Below are 9,866 nucleotides of genomic sequence, written 5' to 3' on the forward strand. Positions count from 1 at the left end.
TGGCATCGTCATCTTATTTCACAAGATCCAGGCCCTCCACTCACTCCTCCTCTTAGTCCTCTTAAAAGCAAGAACAAAGGCAAAATGGAAGATTTGAACAACATCAGGAAGGAGAACACAGTTGAATGGGTAGAGGCCATTGATGGCCAAGGTACTCAGGTTACTAAGGAGAATGTATCCCAACTTGAACAAAAGCTGTTGAAATTCCAAGAAGAGCTCGATCAGGTTCGAAATCTGGCAAGCCTGTCATTTTCCCTCAGCACCCCAGATATCAAGTTTTCCAATACTCAAAAACCCCACACCTCCTCAAAATATCCCACAACAACAGAATCATCCCGCTCCTTACCATTACACTGTTCCATCAAAAAATCAATGAAACACCTTCCATATCCCAAACAACACTCCGCTACTCACCCAGAACCTTAAAACCCCACAAATGACCATTTCTGCACCCACACACCAGGCCACCATAACACCCCTATCTACGTGGAGACCATGCCACACTTTACCCAACCTATCTCAGGCACACCCGAGTCTGATGAAAAAGACCTGCTCATCAGAAACCTGGCTGAGGAACTTAAGAAATTGACTAGCCGGATTTAGGGCGTTGAAGGAAGTAAAGGAATCGAGGGGCTGAACTATGAAGATCTTTTCATACAACTCGATGTCGAACTACTAGAGGGGTACAAACCTCTGAAGTTCGAAATGTTTGATGGTATAGGGGATCCAAGGGTCCATTTGAGGACGTACTGTGACAAGCTGGTTGGAGTAGGGAAAGATGAGAGAATCCACATGAAGCTGTTCATAAGGAGTTTGAAAGGAGATGTGTTGTCCTGGTACATCAGCCAAGATCCAAAGAAGTGGTCAAGCTGGGTAAGCATGTCGTCCGACTTTATGGACATGTTCAGATTTAACATAGAGAATGCGTCGGATGTGTTCTATATTCAGAATCTAAAGAAGAAGCCTACGGAAATGTTTCACGAGTATGCTACTCGCTGGAGGTTCGAAGCCGCTAAGGTCAGACCTGCCGTAGAAGAGGAACAGATGAACAATTTTTTTGTCCGGGCTCAGGACTCGCAGTATTATGAACGACTTATGATGATCGAGAGCCACAAGTTCTCCGACATTATCAAACTGGGTGAAAGAATTGAAGAGGGTATCAAAAGCGGAATGGTTACGAACTTCGAGGCCTTGCAAGCTACAAATAAGGCCTTGTAGTCTGGTGATTTGTCCAAGAAAAGGGACGTAGGGGCCGTGATGGTTGCACAAAGGACCAAATCTCCCATCAAATACCAAACTTACCCAACACCTCCACTCACATATCAGCCAACTCCGAACTGCCAAGCACCCTCACCACCAACTTACCAATCACCTCCACCTCCCACATATCAACCTACTTCACCCAGATACTCCCAACTCGCTCATGTCTACCAAACCTATAATGCTCAACCATCCCACTATCAATCACCTCCTACGCGCCAAAACTTCCCTAGACCTCGACCTAATTTTGATCGCTAACCTCCAAAACAATATAAAGCCATCGCCGAACCCATTGACCAGTTGTACGAGAGACTCAAAGCTGCTGGTTATGTCACCCCCATCCCTGCCGTGACCCCTAAGAACCCTTCTCAGTGGGTTAACCCAAACAAATCCTGTGTATACCACTCCGGCATGAAAGGACACACCATCGATGAATGTCGTTCATTGAAAGAAAAAATCCAGTCCTTGATTGATAACAAGATCATTGTGGTAAAGGAACCCGCACCAAATGTCTGCAACAACCCTCTGCCAGACCATAAGGGTAGAGGTATCCACATGATTGAAATAGAGGATGACTGGGATCCGAAGAGATCAATCAGGTTGATCACAGAAGGCGATGACCCAAAGAAGCCAATAGTTACTCTCAATCCAATCATAGTCCAAATTCAACAATCTGAGGACACTGAGGTAAATATGTCTGTGCCATTTGAGTTTAAAGCAATGTCATCTGCAAAGACACCAACACCAATTGAGGTCGAATTCATATCTCCGGAAAATGCACCCGCACCATTCGAGGTTGCAGTTTGGCCACCCAAGGAACATGCTCCATTCAGAGTGAGGTTAGCCATGCCAATCCCAGTGGCAATGACGACCATGACACCATTCCATACAAAGGTTGTACCCTAGGACTATACAACCGAGGCAAGGAGGAAGAGCAAGGTCAGGTTTGAAAAGACTGTTGCAACACAGGGTATGACAAGAACTGGTAGAGTCTATACCCCTAAACATCTAGCTGAGTTAAGCAAGCAGGCCTCCAATCGGCCGCCCCTCATCGAGATAGGTCCAGACGATCTTTGGGGAAAGATACAGGCCAATGAATATTCGGTCATCGACCAGTTGAACAAAACACCAGCGCAAATATCCATTCTTGCTTTGCTACAAAATTCTGAGGTACACAAGAATACTCTGCTAAAGGTACTAAGTGAAGCATACGTGCCAAGTAACATCACTGGCAGGGAAATGGCTAACATGGTAGGACAAGTGTTAGAGAGCCATAAGATCACATTTCATGAAGACGAGCTGCCACCTGAAGGGCTGAGGCACAACAAGGCACTACACATCACCGTGTAATGCGAAGATTATTTCATCACCAGAATCCTGATCGATGGAGGTTCCAGTCTCAATATTTGTTCGCTGGTAACACTCAAGAAGTTGGGTAAAGGACTACATGAGATAAAAGATGGAGCTATCAATGTGAAAGCCTTCGACGGTTCCCAGAGGTCCACTATTGATGAGATTATTCTATGCTTACAAATGGGACCAACATGGTTCGACATCAATTTCCAGGTAATAGACGTGCCAGCATCTTACAACTTGCTGTTGGGACAGTCATGGATTCATGGTACTGGGGTCGTAGCATCAACACTGCATCAGACAGTAAAATTCGAATGGAATCACCAGGAAGTGATTATTCACGGCGACGGTAGCAACCCTATATACAGTCGCCAGACCATTCTGGCAATCAAAGGAAGAAAGAAGCAAGGTGGAGAGACTTACCACCACATTGAACGGGTAAATGTTGTTGACAAAAACAAATGGTGGGATAACAAAATTGAGAGTATACTGAATTGCAGTGGGTACGAACCTGGCAAGGTGCTCGGCAAGAACCACCAAGGAATCGCTAAGCCTATAAAACTCAAAAAGCATGGCACTACCTTCGGTTTGGGATATGACTACACCTGGGAAGAATTTAACAACTGGTCGCCACCATGGCGCAGTCCTTACTATCCCCTAGAGCAGCCTATACCGCGTCTGGAGCAGTCTTTCCAACAAGCTAACATTATTTATGGGACAGATGAAGAAGAAGCAATTGCAGCAGTGAAGAATTTGTTCCTAGAAGACAATGACATGGACTGTTGTGTTGTTCTTGAGGAGGAGGGGGAGGATGGCCCTTCCATACAGGCTGTAAGCAGAGGGGCACGCCTCAATAACTGGAACATCAGGACAACCAGATCCTGGCGAGCCTCGGGGTAGCAAGGCTAAAACAAGCATTATGCACTGTTTTATTTGCTAAATGATTTTGTTTTCGCATTCTTTCAATTCCCGCAATAAGGTCTCCAATGTTCAAAACAGTTATGTAATTTATCAAAGCATTTTGACTTTTCTTATGAATCAACACTCATTATTATTCTTCTCTCATTACTTTACATATACAACATTACTATTACTTATCTTGATGAACCAATGACTGTGACATGCATTGAGACAACGCAACAAACGGACATTGATTCAGAGGAAGATGTCATACCAGATGAGATTGTCAAAGAAGTTGAGAACTTTGAGAATAGACCTAAGTCCAACCTGGATGAGACAGAAATTGTTGACTTGGGATACGCAGAACACGTCAAGGAAACACAAATCAGCGTTCACTTATCACCATCAAAAAAGAAGGAATACACAGAATTTCAAAAGGAATATGAGGACATATTCGCCTGGTCGTATGATGACATGACTGGTCTGAGTACGTCTATTGTGGCTCATAAACTTCCAACCGATCCGACATGTCCGCCGATAAAGTAAAAGCTCTGAAAATTCAAACCTGATATTAGTTTGAAAATCAAAGAAGAAGTCTCTAAGCAAGTCAAAGCTAAGGTTCTCAGGGTAGTAGAATATCCGACATGGTTAGCCAACACCGTGCCAGTACTAAAGAAGGATGGGAAGGTCAGAGTCTGTGTCGACTACCGGAATCTCAACCGGGCCAGTCCAAAAGACGACTTCCCTTTGCCGAATATACACATCCTGATTGACAATTGTGCCAAGCATGAGTTGCAGTCATTTGTAGATTGTTTCGCGACCTATCATCAGATCTAGATAGATGAAGAAGATGATGAGAAAATGGCTTTCATTACACCGTGGGGGATGCACTGTTACAAGATGATGTCGTTCGGCCTAAAGAACGCAGGGGCCACCGACATGAGGCCATGACTATCATTTTTCATGATATGATACACAAGGAGATAGAGGTATATGTAGATGATGTTATTATCAAGTCCAAGAAGGCCACTAACCACATGGAAGATTTGAGGAAGTTCTTCAATAGATTGCGGAGATACAACCTGAAACTGAATCCCAAAAGTGCACATTTGGGGTTCCCGCTAGAAAATTGCTTGGGTTTATTGTGAGTCGCCGAGGAATAAAACTGTATCCATCAAAAGTCAAAGCTATTCAAGAACTGCAACCGCCAAAGAACAAAAAGGATATGATGAGTTTCTTGGGAATGCTCAACTACATCAGCCGATTCATAGCACAATCTACAGTTATTTGTGAACCAATCTTTAAAATGTTGAAGAAGGATGCCGCTACCAAATGGACTGATGACTGCCAAAAGGCCTTCGACTGAATCAAAGAGTACTTGTCAACACCACCAGTCTTGGTCCCGCCTGAGCCAGGTAGACCCTTATTACTCTACCTTGCAGTATTGGATGGAGCTTTCGGTTGCGTTCTGGGGCAGCATGATGAAACAGGAAGGAAAAAGCAGGCTATCTATTATCTCAATAAGAAGTTCACCCCACACGAGGCCCGGTATTCTCTGTTGGAACGCACCTGTTGTGCTCTGACTTGGGTAGCTCAGAAGCCGAGGCACTACTTCTGCGCCTATACTACATATCTCATATCAAGGATGGATCCTTTGAAGTACATCTTTCATAAGCCTATGCACATTGGCAAGCTAGCCAAGTGGTAAATCCTGTTGAGTGAGTTCGACATTGTTTACGTAACTCAGAAAGCGGTCAAGGGACAAGCACTGGCAGACCACCTTGCTGAGAATCCCGTGGATGGAGAATACGAACCCCTAAATACGTACTTTCCTGATGAAAAGGTATAATTCATAGGAGAAGACATTACAGAACCCTATGACGATTGGAGAATGTTTTTCGATGGAGCAACAAATTTCAAAGGAGTTGGCATAGGAGTAGTCCTAGTATCAAAAACCGGTCAGCATTATCCGGTGTCTGCCAAACTCAGGTTCTCGTGCACCAACAACATGGCCGAATATGAAGCTTGCACCCTAGGGCTCAAAATGGCCATTGACATGAATGTTTAATAGCTACTAGTAATTGGAGATTCAAACCTGCTTATACATCAGGTACGAGAAGAATGGGAAACCAAGAACTCCAAGATACTCCCGTATCTGCATCATGTACATGAATTGAGAAAGAAGTTCACGAAGGCGGAGTTCCAACATGTTCCCAGAGTCCAGAATGAGTTCGTCGATGCATTGGATACCTTGTCATCTATGATACAACATCCAGACAAAAATTTCATTGACCCCATTCCAGTAAAGATCTATGATCAGCCAGCTTACTGTGCCCATGTTGAAGAAGAAGCAGAGGGAAAGCCCTGGTTTCATGACATCAAGAAATATTTGGCAAAAGGAGAGTACCCAGAGCTTTCAAATCCTACTCAGAAACGCATACTTCGGAGATTGTCCAACAACTTCTTTCACAACGGAATTTTGGATTACTAAGGTGTGTCGACGCAAAAGAAGCATCCAGGCTACTAGAGGAAATTCATGTCGGGACCTGCAGTCCCTATATGAATGGTTTTGTCTTAGCAAAGAAGATACTCTGAGCAGGTTACTTTTAGATGACCATGGAAACGGACTGCATCCAGTATGTCCGGAAATGCCACCGCTGTCAGATACATGCATACATGATAAAGGTACCACCAAATGAGCTTAATGCAACAAGCTCACTGTGGTCGTTCGCCGCCTAGGGAATGGATGTTATTGGACCAATTGAGCCTGCCGCTTCCAATGGACACCGGTTTATCCTGGTAGCCATCGACTATTTCATCAAATGGGTCGAAGCAGCATCTTACACAACAGTGACTAAGAAAGTCGTGGCAGACTTTGTTCGTGACCGCATTGTTTGTCGATTCGGGATTCTAGAGTCAATCGTTACTGATAATGGCTCCAACCTCAACACTGACTTGATGAAAGCTATGTGTGAAACCTTCAAGATCAAACACAAGAATTCCACAACCTACAAACCTTAAATGAATGGAGTTATAGAAGCCACCAACCAAATATCAAGAAGATATTGAGGAAAATAATAGAAAAGCATAAACAGTGGCACAAAAAGATATCATTTGCTCTATTGGGGTATCGCACCACAGTCCGCACATCAACCGGAGCAACCCCCTATATGCTGGTTTACGGTACAGAGGTTGTTATTCCCACTGAGGTAGAATTTCCTTCCCTAAGGATCATACAAGAAGCTGAGCTCGACGATGCAAAATGGGTGAAAAGTCGTTATGAGCAACTAGCCCTTATAGATGGAAAGAGAATGAATGCAGCTTGCCATGGTCAACTCTACCAGAACAGAATGTCCAGAGCCTTCAACAAAAGAGTCAAGCCAAGACAATTCATACCGGGGCAGCTGGTGTTAAAGAAAATTTTTCTACATCAAGATGAAGCCAAAGGGAAGTTCTCTCCCAACTGGAAGGGTCCATACATGGTTCATCGGGTTTTGACAGGAGGAGCCCTCATACTTGCAAAAATGGACGGAGAAATCTGGCCGAAGCCGATCAATTCAGATGCAGTCAAGCATTACTATGTGTAATCTTTATGCTTTCTTTATATGATGCAATTTGAACTACGCCTGACCTGATTCCCATTTAAGAGGGGATACGTAGGCAGCCCTGTGGGTTCGCTCACAATTCAATAAAATTTTCATTCCTCTCGCAATTGGAAATTGGGGCAGAATTTTGGGGAGGACCCTCAAAATTCTGAAGTAATTTTAGCTGGTCGTCGCAAACAATAGTCAGAAACCTCAACCTATTAAACTGGGGCAGAATTTTGAGGAAGACCCTCAAAATTTCGTAGCAAGAGAGGTTGCAATGTCCTGAACCACGTCACAGTCATCGGTTCATCTAAAAGTTATTCGTAATTACATACCTTTATGTCATATCTTTATGAAATCATGCATGTTTATTACTAAAATTGCTTTATTTAGCAACGCTACCCCAATGATACATACAGTATCACCAGATCAAAGCTAAGCAGGTCAAGCAAAGACAGCGGGGATACGAACTAACCTCCCCCTCTACAAAACTTACTATTTTTCTTTGGATGTAGGCACCAGGATTGCAAAATCATTAAACGTACTATACACTCATGGACAAACATTATTCAGGAACACGACTCTCCAAACCGTTGCACTCGCCAGCATTTGCTGTCCACTATTGATGTCCCGTATGTCACAATGATCCCAGTAATCGCAACACCGCAATTTGCTATCAGCTAAGAAAGCTCTACTACCATTTGTCATTTTATTTCTTGCATAAGGCTACTATTCTGCCTTTTAACTTCCAAAAGGCTACCATTCTGCCTTCCGAGACTAAATGCTGTCTCCATCTGCATTCTTGCATAAGGCTACCATTCTACCTTCCGAGGTTAAGCTCTACCTCCATCTACATTTACATTGCATAAGGTTACTATTCTGCCTTCCAACTTGCATAAGGCTACCATTTTGCCTTCCGAGACTAAACGATGTCTCTATCTGCATTCTTACATAAGGCTACCATTCTGCCTTCCGAGGTTAAGCTCTACCTCCATTTGCATTTGCATTGCATAAGGCTACTATTCTGCCTTCCAACTTGCATAAGGCTACCATTTTGCCTTCCGAGACTAAACGTTGTCTCCATCTGCATTCTTGCATAAGGCTACCATTCTGCCTTCCGAGGTTAAGCTCTACCTCCATCTGCATTTGCATTGCATAAGGCTACTATTCTGCCTTCCAACTTGCATAAGGCTACCATTCTGCCTTCCGAGGCTAAGATCTGCCTCCAATTTTCTTCGAAACTAAGCACCATCTCAAGCATCGTTTATTTCATTTCTCTTACGGGATAAGCTCTGCCCCTCAATTCGCAAGACTAAGATCTATCTTGTCCGCATCATGCTACTGCATCTCATGGGCTGAAAGATCGCCTCATACTGCATCTTATGGGCTGAAAGATCGCCTCATACTGCATCTCATGGGCTGAAAGATCGCCTCATACTGCATCTCATGGGCTGAAAGATCGCCTCATACTGAATCTCATGGGCTAAAATATTGCCAAATTATCCAAAGGCGTCATCATTCGGATGCATCATCTTCATAGCCCGAGAACACCATGTCATGGCCTGAGGATCCCTTTTAATCTTTGGCATATCATTATTCAAAGGCACCATGGTTCAGAGGCACCATCCTCATAGCCCGAGAACATCATTTAATGGCCTACAAATCCTTTATCATACGCTTCATGGCCGAGTACGTCATGGTCTAAGGACGTCATCCTAATCGTCCGAAAACGACATTCATGGTCCAACGGGAATTTGCATCATGTTTAAATTTATACACAATATATGCTTGTATTATTTCTAACTGCAGGTAAACCGGCGAGCAATGACCATCCCGGCAGGAGTGGTCCCACTCCAGTTCCCACAGCCTTATCAAACCTAACCATTCCCGCAAGTCGTCCACTCACCCCACCCTAGATATTGCGTCCGTTTTTGAAATATCTTCATCAGCACAATCCGCAGGTGAATCCTGAACTACATACGGCCTGATTCCTGTAAAACCAGGGACATGTAGGTAACTCAGAAGCCAGGGTGCAGCCTAAACCTCTTCAAACCATTTCACTCGATCAAAATTGGTCATCATATCTTTACCCGACAACTCTTTCATCCTTCCCGAGTAAAGAGGGGTAGTTGTTGATACCCAATTTTTCTCTATATATTTTCAATATGCAAAATACTTTCAAAATAGCATACATATGCATATATAAGCATGTCCAAGTGTTTTATTATTTTTTCATAATTTTTAAGGGTTTTAAATTGATTTATTTCCCTTTTTCATCCATAAAATCCCCAATAATTATTTTCAAAATTATTATTTTGATAATTCATCTATTGAATTTTCATATTTATGACAAAATATGGCTAATATAATTTTTACATATTTTTACAATTTTATTTAGTATTTTCAAAGCTAATTGCATCTAATTGCAATGTTATCCATTTTAAGGTTTAATTATGTTTTTATATTCATAAAATTAAGCACTATATTTTTAAACTATTAATTATATGTTATAAATCATTTTAGTGCTTTCAATTTATTTTAAGAAATTAATTTACTATTTTTATAATTTTAAAAGGGGAAATTGGCTATTTAAATAATAGCCCAATTACATTTCAATTTTAGCCTAAATTAAACCCAATTTCCCGGCCCAATTCCCATTCAAACTCGACCCGTAACCCAATCTAAACAACCCAACCCGGATTCCCCGCCTAACCATTTTAATCCTGGTTGTTGATCATTTAGATCAACGGCTAACGTTCCCCCTTA

Source organism: Nicotiana tabacum, chromosome 10 (assembly GCF_000715075.1).
Source record: "Nicotiana tabacum cultivar K326 chromosome 10, ASM71507v2, whole genome shotgun sequence".
Lineage (NCBI taxonomy): Eukaryota > Viridiplantae > Streptophyta > Magnoliopsida > Solanales > Solanaceae > Nicotiana > Nicotiana tabacum.